Source organism: Tamandua tetradactyla, chromosome 2 (assembly GCF_023851605.1).
Source record: "Tamandua tetradactyla isolate mTamTet1 chromosome 2, mTamTet1.pri, whole genome shotgun sequence".
NCBI classification, from domain to species: domain Eukaryota; kingdom Metazoa; phylum Chordata; class Mammalia; order Pilosa; family Myrmecophagidae; genus Tamandua; species Tamandua tetradactyla.
This window is the reverse complement of record NC_135328.1, coordinates 32723643-32740742: the sequence shown is the minus strand read 5'-3', so window position 1 is coordinate 32740742 and position 17100 is coordinate 32723643. Positions and strand designations below refer to the sequence as shown.

The 17100-nt window shown below is 47.2% G+C and overlaps 1 protein-coding gene across 37 annotated transcripts in view; it reads left to right on the top strand.

The window, feature by feature from the left end:
* The first annotated feature begins 12370 nt into the window (after positions 1–12370).
* The window catches only part of LOC143667738 (ral guanine nucleotide dissociation stimulator-like), a 58883-nt gene continuing 54153 nt past the window's right edge, over positions 12371–17100 (top strand). For all 37 annotated transcript variants that reach the window (XR_013168217.1, XR_013168215.1, XM_077142364.1 and 34 more), the window contains exon 1: positions 12371–12563. The gene's annotated coding sequence lies outside the window, so the exon portion shown is untranslated. The remainder of the gene's footprint in view (positions 12564–17100) is intronic.

Sequence of the window (17100 nt, the reverse complement as noted above, 5' to 3'; positions counted from 1 at the left end):
TGCTCTCCCCAGGAACTATTGAGAAAAGTGGTAGCTTTTGATTGTGTGCATGCCATCTCGACCCTGCACTCTGAGAAGGCTGAGGAGCACCTGGCGCCCACCATCCGCACCACCATCACCCAGATGCACCGTGTCTCCAGCTGTGTAATAACCACCTGCCTCGGCGACCAGAGCATGAAGGCCTTGGACAGGGCTAGGATCCTGGAGCATTGGATAGAGGTGACCAGGGTATGCCGTGGAAGAGTAGGACCTCCCAGCCTCCTGGGTCCTAGGTGTCACTCTTAGCTTTGATCAGCTCTCAGGATTGAAATCTGTAGTCCAAGTCACTCCCTGGGCCCCAGCCCTGCGTGTCTCCTGGCACAGTCCTTACCTTGCCTGTCCCAGGAGTGGAGCACTCACTTCCTACCTCCTCTCCTTCCTCAGCTGGAGCTAAAGCCCTCCTCCCAGAGTTCTGTCATGGGTTGGGCACAGGCTGTGCCCTTGGGGTGTTTCTGCATGTCAGGGTCATCCAGAAGTGGAGGTGCCAGCTCATTCCCCCTTCTCAGCTCATTCTTTTCTCCTTCCCCAGGAATGCTAAGTGCTCCAGAACTTCTCGTCCCTTCAGGCAATCCTGTCTGCTCTATGGAGCAACTCCATCCAGCACCTGAAGCAGACATGGAAGGAAGCTTCTAGGTGGGCTGGCCCTCTCCACAGCAGTCTCTGGGGAAACCAGGGATCTTGCCAAGGGCAGGGCATTGTCCCCCCAGTGGCCTTAGCCCTGCTGGATGGGAGCACCTCCTGTGCCTGACAATGGCATGGGTGAGGGGTCTGAGTCCCTATGTGACCTCAGCAGTCACATGACCTTCTACCTGCAAAGAGAGTGGCTGACCTGTCAGGTAAAAGCCAAGCTTTAGGCGAACATTTTGAGGGTTTTCTCCAAGGCACTGCATTGCTTTGCCCAACCAAAATCAAAATGAGATAAGAAGGCATCTCATTTGACATGGCAAATGGGTCCCATATGATATGGAGGGTTTATAGTCCTTCAGTTGCCAACCCATTCATCCAGGCCATTGGGATCCCTGAAGTCTAAAATCAAATGGATTTGCACTCACACCAATTCTTACCATCTCGCAAAAATTCTGTTCTTTCTCCTCCCCAAAGGGACAGTAGTTATCATTTGAAAATGATGAGTAAAACCTCCCTGAAAAGAGAATTGCCAGGCCAGGTAAAGTGGAGGCAGTTGGCGGTGCCATGGTGGGACTATTCCTTGAAAAATTCTGGGCTGGTCTTGTCTAGACTAAGAGGGAGAGGGATTTGTTTGGCAAGCCACTGCTCAGGGGCAGTTCAGGGGCAGGAGGCACTGGTCCTTGGGTTTGGTAGAAGTAGCTGGGCCATTTCAGGAACAGATAATAAATGGAAAGGTTTAGCCAGTGTCCTTCTCAGCTGTAGGATTCTCCTCTGTTGCCACATGGGCAGTAACATATGTCCCAGCTTGGGATGAGAATTGTTTGGAGGATTTATGAATTTATGTCCATTGTTGTGTGAATGTAGACAGTTCTGGGCAGAGGGAATTTACTAAGGGGCTCCTTGGTGAGGACAGGCATCTGGCATGGCCTTGGGGAGCAATGGGGGTCAGAGACTCCAGTAGGCTCAGGATGGCAGGACTGGACAACCAAAGCTCCAGAGCCACCTCCACCATGCATGGTTCACCCACTGGGTTGTTGGCCACAAAGCATGAGGGCGGGAAAGCTGATCCCTGGGTAGTGGTGCTGAGTGCTGGGTTGAGTTCAGCTCGGTCCAAGCTAGGCAGAGCCAATCACTCCTCCAACTCCCAGTAGACCAGAGGCAAGTGACGGCCCTGTGGGAACTCTGTTCCTCATGTGGAAATGCTGTGAGACCATGCTGTGCTGCCTTCCTCACAAGGGAGCCCACAGGGGTTCAAGAGAGCACAGGAATGTGGTTGAGCTTTCCTCTGGTTCTGATGGGAGAAGGTGCTGGAGAGAGCACCCTGATAACATTATGGAACACTCAGTTGTCTGGGGCACATTATATGCCTGCACTTTGCACACGACACAGGAGACTCTGGGTGGCCAGCCCACTTGGTCAATGTCACACCACAGGGAGTGCTGCTCCTCAGTTGCATCCCGGTCAGGTCTGATGATTTGTAACAGCGGCGTTTCTGCCAACTGACACCTCCAGGCTGCACAAACCCCAGTCAGGCACGTGGGTTGATGGGGTGAGGGGAGGATGGCTTCCCTGACCTTGTCAACCCTGGCAGGAGGGGATCTCTAAGGAGCCTAGCAGGGAGGTGATACCAAGGAGAGAGCAAGAGAGGCCACTGTGGGAGAGAGTAAGGGTGCCTGAGGACACTGAGGGTCAGGATGGGGTTGACATCCATGACTGTACAGGACTCACTCCTTCTTGCACCACTGCTTTCTGTGACCCTAAGCCTGGGAAGCCTTGATTAGAAGTGCCATCATCTGGACCCTGAGATGGAGGCTTGATCAGGTAGTATATAGGAGGCCCTGATTATTCGCAAAGGAAGGCCTTGGCAGAGCCCAATTGAAGGTGGATCTGGGTGAGATGGTTGAGCAACCTTATACTATTTTGTGATTTGCCAAGGGCCATCGCTGGGAGGTGACTAGCAGTGCTCTTGTGGTCCAAGGGGTTGAGGGGAACTCGGTAGGAGGTGGCTGAGAGCCACAGATGTTGGCAGTGTGAGGTCTGGGTGGGGAAAGGGAACTGAGAGAGAGACTTCAGGGTGGGGGCCTTGGTTCCAGCGGGCTGGGGCACTCCATCCCACACCTGATGCCACTGTTTTCGCCCAACCCACTGTTCCCCACCTGTGGACGCTCCTGTCAGAGATGGCCTCCCTTCAGTCAGCTCCCATGGACTCTCGGGAAGTGAGTAGGACTTGGGGCCAGGAAGAGGGTGTCGAGTCCCATCAGCATAGGGGAGAGAACCCTTCCCTGGGCACTGTGCTCTCAGCCCAGGGCCCAGCTCATCCATAGGAGCCCTGGGAACTGAGCCACCATGTCCCCCTTCCAGCTGTGGAAGCAAAGGGTACGCAGAAGCCATAGGCCTTGTCCCTCTCCCACATCCCCTCCTGACTGAGCTGGGCACAGACTGTCCCTCAGATGTGGGCATGGGGGGAGAGTGGAGTCAGCCCCTCCGTGGTGAGACCGCTGCTGAGCCCCTTTCTGCCTGACCCGCAGCCTCCCCATCTGCATTCAGAGAGGATTAGGCTGGAAGGTCGCTATGCCTCTTCCCAGGGCCCCCTGTTCTGGTGCCCAGATCCCTGAATAGGTCTGAGCCCTGTGAGGGCTGGCCTGGCCCTGGTGCCCCCTCCCAATAGTGCACAGGAGAGGGTGAGGGGGCTGGTCAGGGCCTTTAGGGGCCTCTGCTGATGGACCTGGCTTTGTGTCTTGTAGGGGAGATTGCTAAATTATGAAATAGGATTGAAGGTAAGGAGCTGGGGGCATCACTGCAGGGTTGAGGTACGGGATGGATGATCTGAGACTCACAGGGTATGACATCCCATTGCTCCATCCACCTTCAGTTTCTCACCAGGAGAGTTTGTTTCACAGAGACAAAGTAGAACTTCCCCACGGAGGTTGGGGAGGTGCTGGCATCAAGGACATTTCCCTGCAGGAAGGTCTGTGAGAATCCTGGTCTGAGACCATGGAGGCCTTGGATGAGAGTGCAGGGAAGAAGGCAGCTCCTGTGACCAAATCCACAGACCCCAGCTGCAGCCCCTGTCCCACCCAGTAAGGCCACTCTGGCCTCTTCTCCATCTTCACCTTCCCTCTGCCCCAGGAATACAAGATCATTCCCAGGATCGAGCGCCTCCCTGCAGAATGCACCTATATCCACTTTTGGCCTATGGAGGAACTTAAGGCCTAGTTTTGGACTGTGGAACAGCTCAGTGCTTCTGAGTGGTAAGGCCAGGGCAGAAGGTAGCAGCAGCAGGGCCCCGCCATGAGCTGTGGCTCTCTGCAGCCTCACAGCAGCCCTCTGTCCTGTAGCTTCCATCTGCCTTGTGAGCGAGAGCCCCTGGCCCTGTCAGCCAGCAACATCCTCGATGCCCCAAACCTCCCAGATGTTGTCAAGCCTCGGAGCACAGGGTGAGTTCCCTTTCCAGGCTGGCAGGTGCAGCTGCCTTGGGCCTCAGTGTCTTTTTGGACTCAGCATCACTTCAGTCAATCAACACTTTAGTATTGGGGACCCGTCTCCTCTCCCGACCAGCCCTGTGACAGCACCATGCCCCCATCGTTCTGGGCCTGGGTGTGCCACGATGGAAATAGGAAATGCTGAGTGATCTCTCTGGTGCCTGGGGTTCAGGCCTCCCGTGGCCTGCAGGAGCCCTTGGCAGGGCAGTATGCACAAGAGGGAGTGGATGGGTCCCTGGCATCGGCCCCAGCTAAGGCGCCCTTCTATCCAGTCCCCAGGAGCTCAGCGCTGAGCCCAGCTGCAGTGGTGTCTCCCTGCCCAGTGTCCAGCTCCAGCTTGGGCGTGACCTCAGCAGTGGAGTCGCAGCTGTCTCACTACCCAGACGTGAGGCCGATGCCTCCAAATCTGACCTGGAGGTGACTGTGGGCCTCATCTCCAAATGCCCTGATCACCAGGAGAAGCAGGTGCCTGCCCATTTTTCTCCCTGAAGGTCTGTCTTCTGGATCTCTTTCCAATGCCGGTCTTCCCCTCTCCACACGCTCAAAAGGGGTCTGGGGTCCTGCCTTGGAAACAGGTTCTCAAACCCCCTGAAGCTCGTCTTCAGCCGGAAGTGTCCCGCAGGCTCTGGGGTTGACCCTGCTCTCACCATCCCCCCACAGATTGGTGACTCAAACTTCACCTCAGACCATCCGCAGCCTGGGGCCCCTCTGAGTGCCCACAGAGCCTCAAGCCCCCTGCCATTCTACAAGAAGCAGGTGGGCAACTCCTGCATCATCCTTATCAGCCTGGATGGGGACCATGTCAATTTGTCAAAGTGCATCGTGGTAAGCTGGTCGGGTGGCTGACCCCGGGGGCCCCTCGCTGGAGAGACAGGAATGCAGAATGATTGACATGTTTTTTCTCAGCCCTCCTGGAACCGCAAGCCTAGTGGGTTGGGAAGGACAGACAGCCACGCAGATCTATAAGTAGTAAAGAAAGATGTTCGGTGTCGGTCAGGGCTGAGGACAGAGGATGTAGATGTGAGGCTCCCACCTTGAGGTGGGCCAGCCTGGGAAAACCTCACTGAGGCAGCCCCTGGAAGAAGGGAGGGAAAGGGCAGCACAGAGAGCCCAAAGCTCAACATGGGCCTGGCCCAACGGAGGACACTCATGGGGTCAGAGGTGAAGAAACAGGGGCCAGGGGAAATGACTGAGGTCACAGAGGCCTCAGGGGTTGAATCACATCTAATTACGCATAGGATAGAGGCAGGGAAGCCAGCTAGGGGGTTCCGCAACCACCTGGGCATGGAGTGTAGGGACTGATGCAGGGAAGAGGCCATGACGGGAGAAGATTCTAGATAGATCTGCTGGTGAAGCCACCTGATCCCCCACCTGCCCAAGGACTGCCTGAGCTGCTAGATAAGACATAGGTCCAGTTCTGCAGTTCAGTTTTAGAGTGGGGTTTGGGTGGGTGCATCGAGATGTCACTAGTATGACTCTTTATCTGAGCCCTGCCCCAGCTCAGGGCTTGGCACTGGAGTGGGTCCCCTCAACCACCGCATGCCTGGCACACAGTAGGCCTCTGGGCATCCAGCTCCTCTTCCTTGCTGCCATCCAGGCTTAGACTACATGTCTGTTCTCAGAGTTACTAATTCTGTCATCCTTGAGTGACCTGTTCAAGGGGACAGATCTCAGGGAGAAAAGAGATGCCAAAGGAGTGGTGGGAGGAGCTGACCCTGAGTGGCCACATCTGTCCCAAACACCCTGTTATAGGGTGACCTCTGGAAGCCAGTAGGAACTGAGTGGGCCAAGGATCAGAGGCAAGGGGCTCAGCCCTAGGGCAGTGACCTGTAAGGGAGACATGCCTTTCTTGTAGGAAATGGGATGGAATGATTGGAAAGGGCCCTCCTTCCATGGAGGCCTATGAAGGGAGCAGCAGAGGGCAGTGGGGCCACTCTACACCCAGACCCTACTGGGGTGGGTCTTTGAGCCCTGTGCTCCCTGCTGAGACAGCTCCAGTAGGGCTCCTGCCACTGCCCTTGAGGGAGCCAGCTCCAGAACCCATGTCCTGATGGCCTGTCCCCCAACATGTCCAGATCACCTGCCATGACAGGGTTCTGACTGTGATCCTCAAAGCTCTGGATGAGTACCACCTGGATCAGGAGGCAGCAAAGGACTACAAGCTGGTGCAAATCATTTCACCCGATTGAAGTAAGTCAGGGAGCTGGTTCAGGAGTTTCTCTGTGAGGGGCTGCTTCAGCACTCTCCTCCTAGCCCCTGCCACCTGGGGTGTCTGCCCAAGACAACCTCCAAAAGGGAGGTGTTCAGCATTTCAGGGCCCTCAGGGTCTGAAGTGTCTCCCCCTGTGACTGGTATCTCCTCTCCATGTGTTATCCCTGGGTGTGGCCCAAGCACTGGAGCCCTAGTGCAGACTGTGGGATTGAGATCCAAGACAAAAGCCTCTCTTCTTGCTCCAGGATCTCTGCAGGCAGGGCACCCTCTAGCCAGGATGGGCTGAGTTGTGCATCCCAAATAATCATGGGTTTGTGGACACCAATAGCAAATATTGAAGTCCATGTTTTATGATGCCAAAGCAAAACAAAATCCTCTTGATCCTCTTTGGAGGCCCCAGGGACCCAATTCAATATTCCCAGCAGGACATGGATCCAGGCAGCCTGGGGTCTGAGCCTATAGAACAGTTACTCATGTGCTCTCTGCCTGTTCCTTGTCCCTAGTGGGGGAGGAACATTCTCCATGTGAGAGCACAGAGACTCTCCATGCACTGTAAGGGTAACTTTACTATTATTTTTATTTTTATTTTTGGTGAGCTGCTCATGCCTTCTCACCAATTAGCCCAGGGAATCAGTTCTGACTCCCAGAACATTGTTTCCTATATCCTACCTTATCTTCCATCAGCATTTTGTTGAGATGAGCAGAGTAAGTGGGACAGTGTCTTTCAGAAAAGGAAACCCGAGTTCCCACAGAAATAGGCAGACAACAGAGGCAGGAGCAGGCAGTCTGACAAGCATTATGGTCATCAGCACTCTCTAGGCCAGAGCAGTCAGGTGGCAAAGAGGATCAGAGCAGAAGACATAGCTCGCTTGAGGGACCTCAGGTCATGGAGGACTCCCTGGCTCCCATCAAAGCCTGCACTTGGCCTGCCCTGCCTTGGGCCTCAGTTACCTTTTCCCCAAGAGTGCCTTTATCAGGGACATCTACATTTGAGAATGGTTCTTATAGCACCTACCTCCCCATCAGTGAAGGCATCCAGCACTTGGCCATAAGGTGTGCTGGTGGGCGGACACTCTGTTAGCTCTAGGCTGAGGTTCCCAGGGGTGCAGTCAGAGTCACTTGTTAACAAGATTTTTTGGGTTCAGTGCTTCTTGAGTTTACCCTTGGGCAGCCATCAGTCCAAGGACTCTTTGGTGGTTCTGGAGCTAATTGGGAGACTCATGTCTCTGGGAGAGTCTGACTTTGTGTGCTGCACAAGGGGTGGAGTGGTTTGGGAAACCCGTAAGCACAGGTGACTCTGTCTCTGTCTGTCCCCACCAGGGCTGATCATTCCTGACGATGCCAATGTCTTCTACGCCATGGACCCCTCAGGAAATCATCACTTACTTCTCACAAAACGGACATTCCACATGGTGAAGAAAGTGAAGAAGAGAACCCCCTGCACCCTTCTTCACAGGAAGAAGAAGGGGCTCAAATGCTCAAGGGGCTGCTTCTAAGTGGCCCTGATGCCTGTCGGCCTTAGGGTCATCCTGCCTGTCTCCAGCTGGTCAGGTGGCTTAGCCATCCCCAGGGAGACTAGGCCAGTCCAGGCAGCCACTTCCCTCCCACCAGTGACCCAGGGCCTCCCAGCCCCAGGCAAGTTCCAGCCCTGAGCCTTGGCTTCTGCCTGGCATGACCCTGCCCCTTGACAGGCTCACCTGGACTCCAGATATTATACTGCCCCCTTGCCCCCCTAAAAAAAAAAGATGTAATTTTATATGAATTTTGAAATGCATGATGGTATTTTGTTTTCACACTTTTGTCAAAACCTTCCGGGGCATGTTAGCCTGCAGTATAGGGGCATCTTCCCACTAGTATAGGGCACTGAGTTAGAGTAAAGCCAGGACTAGCTCACAATTTTGCATCCTAGTTATCAAAGTAGAGAAGATGACAGGGATTCTTAATGCCTTTGCCCTCCTTTATGCTCATTCTTTAATGTAATCATAAGGCAATTTCCTTAGCAGGTGTGGAAATTTTAGGCACATACAGGCCAAAATGTCTAATTCTTGGCTATTAGAGGATGTTGTTCTCAATTTAATGAATTCCCTAGTAGAATATTCTTTTACAATGATAGTTTCACTTGCTGGCTAAGTAGGGCTCTTAGACAGGTTTTACATGGGTTTGACTGTTTTCCTTTTTGCTAATACTTGAATTGCATTGGTTATTTCTCAGTGTTCTTTCAGGGATTTCAGGATTTTGGATCTTGATTATTTATTTATTTATTTCAATTTTAGGTAACATAGCTGTCACATTTGGTTTGGCCTCTGTCCCTCCCCCCCCCATATCTTTTTAGTTCATAATTTTTAAAACTGATAGCCTACCACCTCTATTTTATTATCTGTCTTATTTAGTGTTCCTACAAGCTTGTTATTAAATAGGAGGTGGGAATCTGCACACTTCTATTTTAGTGCACCTTCAATTCTTTAGTTTTTGTAACATGTGTTCCATTTCCACAACCATCTCAGGTAGTTCTGTTACATACACACTTAAAAGGAGGTTTGCACAGTTAAGCAATCCAGTGTCCTCTCCTTACAGCAAAGAAGCAGGCCTCCCCAGGATTACTCCTGCTGGACCCTACTCTCTCTAATGCTGTGGACCCAAGAAACAAAGGAGTAGTGAGCCTCTGTGATTCTGTGCTGTTCTTAGTTTCAGTTCCCTTAGATTTGATTTTGAGGTCAGGGAGGATATTGGGGCTGGATCTGATGAGCTCATATTTAAAGGATTAGGGGGGCTGGGCAGGAGGTCGAGCTTGAGGAGGGTAGGAGAAAAGGCAGAAAGGGTTCTTAACAGCACTGCCAGAAACAGAGAAAAGCAGCCAGCACAGTTGAGGGGAGAAAACTAAAGCAGCCAGTGGAAGCTCAAGCTTTTTTTTTTTTTTTTTTTTCATTTTGCTGAACTAGGAGCTATTTGTCAAAATATCTCATTTAGCAAATAATTTTAATTTGGGGGCTGTTAACATTTCTCCTTGAGATAACGCAATTTAACTTGACCAAAATATCCCCACAGGGGCTAAGTAAATTTGGGGTTATTAGAGTGCACCCCTTTCTTTTAGAAAGGAATGAGAACTAGGACCAAAATCAAAAAAATGTCAAGTGAAAAGCCATCCTTTGCAGATGTGCTTCCCCAGACTTGACTGCCTGCCTATTTTTCATAATAGCACCAGAAGAACTGGAGAGAAATGGCAGAGAATTCTTTTACCTGATGGCCAGAAAACTCCATACCAGCGGGCCAAACAAGATTTTAGCTCGACAAACAGATTTGACATTACCCGCAACTCGGCGGGAGTTCAAAGATCCTAGGGGGACTAGCCAAGGCAGCCAGATATTAACCAGGAGAAGATCGAACACGAAGAATCCCAGCTGGCACCAAGCCCTTCCCCAAGCTGCCATCCTGGCGGCATCCCAGTGTTCACCTTTGAGACCCACTCTTCACATGTCTGCTGAGTCCTTAGTGTTGGGGTTAGTTTTTGATCGCTGTGTAAGAAATTACCCCCACATATCAAACAACACAAAATGATTACCACGGGGTTTCTGCAGGTCAGAAGTCTGAGCAGAGTGGTCCCGTACTCTGCTCAGGGTGTCACGAAACAGATCAAAGTGTTGGCTGGCGGAGAGCTAACTGGAGTCTTTAGGAGGGAAGGTCCCACACCTTCTCAGACTGTTGGTAAACACATTTCTTGGTGGTTAGACAACTGACATCTTCCTTGTGTTGCTACTTGTTGACCAAATTCTGCTTTCAGCCCCTAGAGGCCACTCTCAGAGCCTTGCCACTTGGTTCTCTCTCTATGACCCCTCATATCTCCAAGCTGTGACTTCACAAAGGATCCAGTCCCCTTTCCAGGCTCACCTGATCAAGTCAAGCCTACCCCAGACAGTCTCCATATTGATGAACTCCATGTCAACCAAGTAGACACCTACTCATGGCAGTGACATCCCATCCAATCATAAGTTTCTCATGCAGTAAAGGGAAGGAGACCATACAAAGATCAATCACCAAAGGATGGAAATAATGATGCCATATTAGATTTCTGTCTCCAACAGTATTTATAAGGAATACACTCTGGCGTGCCAAAAAGTGGATGTCAGGAGACTGGGGCAAAGCATTGCTGGGATTATTTAAGGAAAATGGGACAAATGTATTTTGCTGAACAGAAAAGTTGTTAGAAGAACAACAAAAAAGCAATAATAAGATCGTTAGGCTAAACTTAATCTGATGAGAGGCACTCTGAGGAGTGTTTCTTAGGAGCTCATTGAAGAAGGCTTTAAGGATTGGATTCAGATACAAACTGAAAGGGCAGGTGAAACCTCCAATTACCAACCCCCTTAGCACTGAGGTGACCCCTCTGTTACCAGTTTGGGAAAGTTTTCATTTCTTTTGCTTGAACTCTCACTTCCTCATGTTGATTCAGAAAAAGCTTGCTTCATGGCAAGAAAAGTGGGTTTCCTATGACTCTGCAGTTCCTGCCTTGGCCGGTCCTGGTGGGTTCTAGCCACACTGAGCATTCTAAGCCTCTGTTTAAGACCAAGCATTTTCTTCAGCACAGCATGCTCTGCTTAACCCTCACCCTAGGCCTGCCTTCCCCCAGACTGATTAGCCCACAGCCTCTCTCCCAATCTGTCACCACCCCTTTTGCCGGCCTCCTCCAGGCAGTAGAAAAGCCCAGACTCTATTTTGTTCATGGAGCTGATCTAAGGTTTCCTCCAGTCTCTTTATTAGTCAACGAAGCAATAAACCCTTTCTCTTCTCAAAATACATAGTGACTAAAAGTGGCTTCAGTGCACATCAGGCTGATGAGTTCACTTTTGGCAACAGTACAGGTCCAGAAAGTACAACCATGGCTGGCTCAGGGTATTAGGGAATATTTACCTACGTGAAAGGTGCAAAGGATCAAGAGGAGCCATCTATTTGGGATAACTTCACCACCCATTCTGTCCCAAGGTAAATTCCTCGAGGGCAAGTCAGTGCCCCCACTCTCTCCCTAGGACCCACCACAGCACAGTTCTTAGTCTACACAAAGTAAAATCTCAACAAATAACTGTTTAAGGAATAATAATATGCGTACATGAAATAGCACCTTGAGACACTATTTCTGCTTCAATTGCTTTATGATTTGGACAAAACATCAAATCTAGGCTCTTTCTGAGGAGTGGTGTGTTCATGAACCTGTTGCTTCAATTTTCTCATTTTTCTTATACTGCCAAAGAAAGGATGTGTCATCTATTTCAAAGGTTAAAGGCCTCCCCTTTCAAAGGATGGTTTATACCTGATCGTGCTTTCCTCCTTTCTCTCTCTAATTTCTCTTGTCCTAGCCCTCTAAGACTGTCTATGCATGAGAATTTCCGAGTGCAGAGAACCTGGAGGCCTGAGTTAGAGATTCTGGGTCAGCAGTGTTCATGGTCCAACCAGCAGGACCAGGGACAGGGCGGCAGGCGCCCGGCCTTCCTGCAGGGACTGACTGAGCCCGCATCTGTTAGCTGCCATCTCACCAGCCCAGGACCCTCTCAGGCCCCCACCGCAGCCCGCTCCCCCTCCCGCCCGCCCCCTCCCCAGCGGCCCCAGAATCCCCCGCGTCTCCCCTGCAGGGGGCGCCATTGTCAAGATGGCCGCAGCAGGGAGGCTCCGCAGAGGCGCCGCCAACGTAGCCGCGGGCCCCGCTGAGGCCGCGCTCCTGGCAGTTGCCCAGGGGGCCTCCCACTGGGGCCTGACGAAGCAGAGACCAGGCACGGGAGCAGGAGGCGGGCAGCGCGGGAGAGGCAGGGGTCCCGCGCCATGGCAGGAACCTGGGGGCAGCGCCGTGGTGAGGCCACAGGGGGCCAGAGGCGGTTTGGGGGTCAGAGCTGGTCTCCCAGGGCTCAGGGGCTGGGGGTGGCTGTGGTCGGCTGGGGGCGGCACTTTGGGAGTCGGTGGGGTCCCTGCTATGGGCTTTTGGGTTTAGAAAGTGTTTTCTAATTAGGGTGTTTTTGTGGGCCCCATTGTTTTAATAAGCAGAGGTTACATATTCCTCATTTCAACAGTCTCTTACAATTTCATCAGAAAAGGATGAACATGTCAATGAAAAAAAGGAACTTGGCAGCAGGAAACCTATCAGTAAAGAAGAATTTGCCCTAACCAGTAAATCCCAAAGAATGCATAAATGATCCGAGCACAACTGAAAGCCAAAATGAGGTAACATGATTTTACTTACTGAATTGAAGTAAAGAAAACTCAATGATCATTGGAGATGTTCTGAATACAGTAAAAAAGATGCTCCCAGGTACAGAAGTCTGTGATATATGCTTTTGGTAACCCCTTGAGGGAAAGCAGCTGAGTGCCTGAATCAAATAGGTTTACTACCTCTTCTAATGAAAAATGTCCTCACAGATACATCCCTAAATATTCCATGTCGCTGTTCATTTCAGTATTGCTTTAGATTAACACAAAAGGATTAGAAACCTAAATACAGACTAGGGAGGAAATTTATATGTAAGTTTTCTTAAGATGAAATGTTATGAAAGTATATTCAAAAGTGATGTCTTTCTCAAACTGTTTTAACATGTAAGAACATACACATACTAATGATATTTAGGTGAATTTTGTGTCATATACAGACTGATTCAAATTATAAATCTTAGATGCTTTAACTGTCATATATAGTAAATACTATGTCTACGTGGAAATACATCTTTTTATTAATCAAAATATATTGAAATATGAGAAACTAAATATTCATAGTAGATGTATTCAATGATGGTATTGTGGGTTGCTTTTAGATTCTGCTGTTTGTTTCATAGATATCTTAAAGTACCTGTAGTGCTCATAGAATGCATTTGTGGAGTGAAAAAGACCTATCTTTAGAAACATAATTCAACAAAATTGGGGTTAATTTTAACCCCAAAATACCACACTACCCTGGCTTGAATTTATTTTTCTTTGCATAAGAGATATCTGAAACCCATTATACTTTATTATTATTATTATTGTACTAAATAAACAGTTTTTGCTTTAGTCTCATACATAAGGTAAAATTTTAAAATATTAGTTACCATCTATTTTCAGCACCCTGCAGTAATGACATTCCTTTGTTCTTCCTCATGCAAAAACATTTTTTAAATTTGTACATTTAGTCACTATCATTATACACTTTAGTCATTCCTAGATTATAACATCTCAGTCTTGATCATCTATCTTTCTTTCTGATTTCATTTGTGCCCCCAGCCCTCCTCCCTCTATCATTCTCACATTCAGCTTCATTTAGTGTTTTAACATAATTGTATTACAGTTAGGTAGTATTGTGCCATCCATTTCTGAGTTTTTACATTCTGTCCTGTTGCACAATCTGTATCCCTTCAGCTCTGATTACCAATATCTTACCCTATTTCTACCTCCTGATGGCTGTGTTACCAATGAAATTCTCCAAGTTTATTCACTAATGTCAGTTCATATCAGTGGGACCATACAGTAATTGCCCTTTTGTTTCTGGCTAATCTCACTCAGCATAATGTCCTCAATTTATTCTGTTTTACAGCTGCATAATATTCCATCATATGTATATACCACAGTTTGTTTAGCCACTAGTCTGTTGATGGACATTTTGGCTGTTTCCATCTCATCGCAATTGTAAATAATGCTGCTATAAACGTTGGTGTGCAAATGTCTGTTTGTGTCCTTGCCTGCATGTCCTCTGAATAGATACCTAGCACTAGTATTGCCAGGTCATATGGCAATTTTATATTTAGCTTTTTGAGGAACCTCCAAACTGCCTTCCATAGTGGTTATACCATTTGACATTCCCACCAACATTGGATAAGTGTGCCTCTTTCTCCATATCCTCTCCAGCATTTGTCATTTTCTGTTTTATTGATAATGGCCATTCAGGTGGGTGTGAGATGATATCTCATTGTGGTTTTGATTTTCATTTCCCTAATAGCCAGGCAAGTTGAGCATCTCTTCATGTGCCTTTTGGCCATTTGTATTTCCTCTTCTAAGAAGTGTCTGTTCAAGTGTTTTGCCCATTTTGTGATTGGGTTGTCTATCTTTTTGTTGCTGAGATGAACAATCTCTTTATTAAATTCTGGATACTAGACCTTTATCCGACGTATCATTTTAAAATATTGTTTCCCATTGTGTAAGCTATCTTTTTATTTTCTTGATGAAATTCTTTGATGTGCCAAAGTGTTTAATTTTGAGGAGTGCCCATTTCTTTCTTTCTTCAATACTCTTGCTTTGGGTGTAAGGTCTAGGACACTGCCTCCTAATATATGATTTATAAGACATTTCCCTACTATTTCTTCTTACAGTTTTGTGGTCTTTAGGACTTTCACGCATTTTGAGTTAATTTTTATATAAGGTGTGAGATGTGGATCCTCTTTCTTTTGCATATGGATATCCAGTTCTCTAGGCAGCATTCATTTATTTTTTTAAATGTTTATTATTTTAAAATGTAACATGTATACAATGCAAAGGAAAAAAGGCAATAATTTTTGAAGCACACTTCAACAAGCAGTTACATAACAGATCCCAGAGTAGGCACCATTTATTGAAGAGACTGTTCTGTCCCAGGTGAGTTGGCTTGACTGCCTTATCAAAGATCAATTGTCCATAGATGAGAGGGTCTATATCTGAACACTCTGTTCTATTCCATTGATCAGTGTATCTATCTTTATGTCACCACCATGCTGTTTTGACCACCATAGCTTCATAATATGCCTTAAAGTCAGGTAACGTGACACCTCCGACTTCATTTTTTTTTCTCAGGATACTTTTAGCTATTGGGGGCACCCTGCCCTTCCAGATAAATTTGGTTATTGGTTTTTCTATTTCTGAAAAGTAACTTGTTGGGATTTTAATTGGTATTGCACTAAATCTGTAAATCAATTTAGGTAGAATTGACATCTTAACTATATTTAGTCTTCCAATCCATGAACACGGTATGCCCTTCCATCTATTTAAGTCTTCTGTGATTTCTTTTAACAATATCTTGTAGTTTTCCTTGTATGGGTCTTTTGTCTCTTTAGTTAAATTTATTCCTAAATATTTTCTTCTTTTGGTTGCAATTGTAAATGGAATTCTTTTCTTGACTTCCCCCTCAGATTATTCATTACTAGTGTATAGAAACACTACAGATTTTTGAGTGTTGATCTTGTAACCTACCACTTTGCTGTATTCATGTATTTGCTCTAGTAGTTTTGCTGTGGATTTTTCAGGGTTTTCGACATATAGTATCATACCATCTGCAAACAGTGATAGTTTTACTGATTTTCCAATTTTGATGTCTTGTGTTTCTTTTTCTTCTCTAATTGCTCTGGCTGGAACTTCCAACACAATGTTGAATAACAATGGTGATAGTGGACATCCTTGTCTTGTTTCTGATCTTAGGGGGAAAGTTTTTAGTTTTTCTCCACTGAGGATGATGTTAGCTGTGGGGTTTTCATCTGTTCCCTTTATCATTTTAAGGAAGTTCCCTTCTATTCATATCCTTTGAAGTGTTTTCAACAGGAAAGGATGTTGAATTTTGTCAAACACCTTTTCCGCATCAATGATCATGTAGTTTTTCTGCTTTGATTTGTTGATATGGTATATTACATGAATTGATTTTCTTTTGTTGAACCATCCTTGCATACCTGGGATGAATCCTATTTGGTCATGTTGTATAATTCTTTTAATGTATTGTTGGATTCAATTTGCTGGAATTTTGTTGAGGATTTTTACATCTATATTCATTAGAGAGATTGGTCTGTAGTTTTCTTGTTTTGTAATATCTTTGTCTGGCTTTGGTATGAGGGTGATGTTGGATTCGTAGAATAAGTTAGGTAGCTTTCCCTCCTCTTCCATTTTTTGGAAGAGTTTGAGCAGGATTGGTACTAATTCTTTCTGGAATGTTTGGTGGAATTCACCTGTGAAGCCATCTGGTCCTGGACTTTTTTGGGAGGGAACTTTTTAATGACTGATTCAATTTCTCTACTTGTGATTGTTTTGTTGAGATTGTCTATTTCTTCTCAAGTCAAAGTTGGTTGTTCATGCCTTTCTAGAAAGTTGTTGCATTTATTCGCATAACGTTGTTCATAGTATCCTGTCATGACTTCCTCTATTTCTGTGAGGTCAGTGGTTATGCCTCCTCTTCCATTTCTGATCTTATTTATTTGCAACCTCTCCCTTCTTATTTTTGTCAATCTTGCCAAGGGTCCATCAATCTTATTGATTTTCTCATAGAACCAGCTTCTGGTTTTGTTGATTTTCTCAACTATTTTCATATTCTCAATTTCATTTATTTCTGCTCTAATCTTCATTAGTTCTTTCCTTTTGCTTGCTTTGGGATTAGTTTGCTGTTCTTTCTCTACTTCTTCCAAGAGGACAGTTAATTCCTCAATTTTTTCCCTTTCTTGTTTTTTAATATAGGCATTTAGGGCAATAAATTCCCTTCATAGCACTGCCTTTGCTGCATCCCATAAGTTTTGATAGGTTGTGATTTCATTTTCATTTGCCTCGAGATGTTTATTGATTTTTCATAATTTCTTTCTTGACTCACTGGTTGTTTAAGAGTGTGTTGTTGAGCCTCTACATATTTGTGAATTTTGTGGTGCTCTGCCTATTATTGATTCCCAACTTCGTTCCTTTATGATCTGAGAAAGTGTTTTGCATGATTTCCATCTTTTCAAATTCATTGAGACTTGCTTTATGACACAGCGTATGGTCTATCCTTGAGAATGATCTATGAGCACCTGAG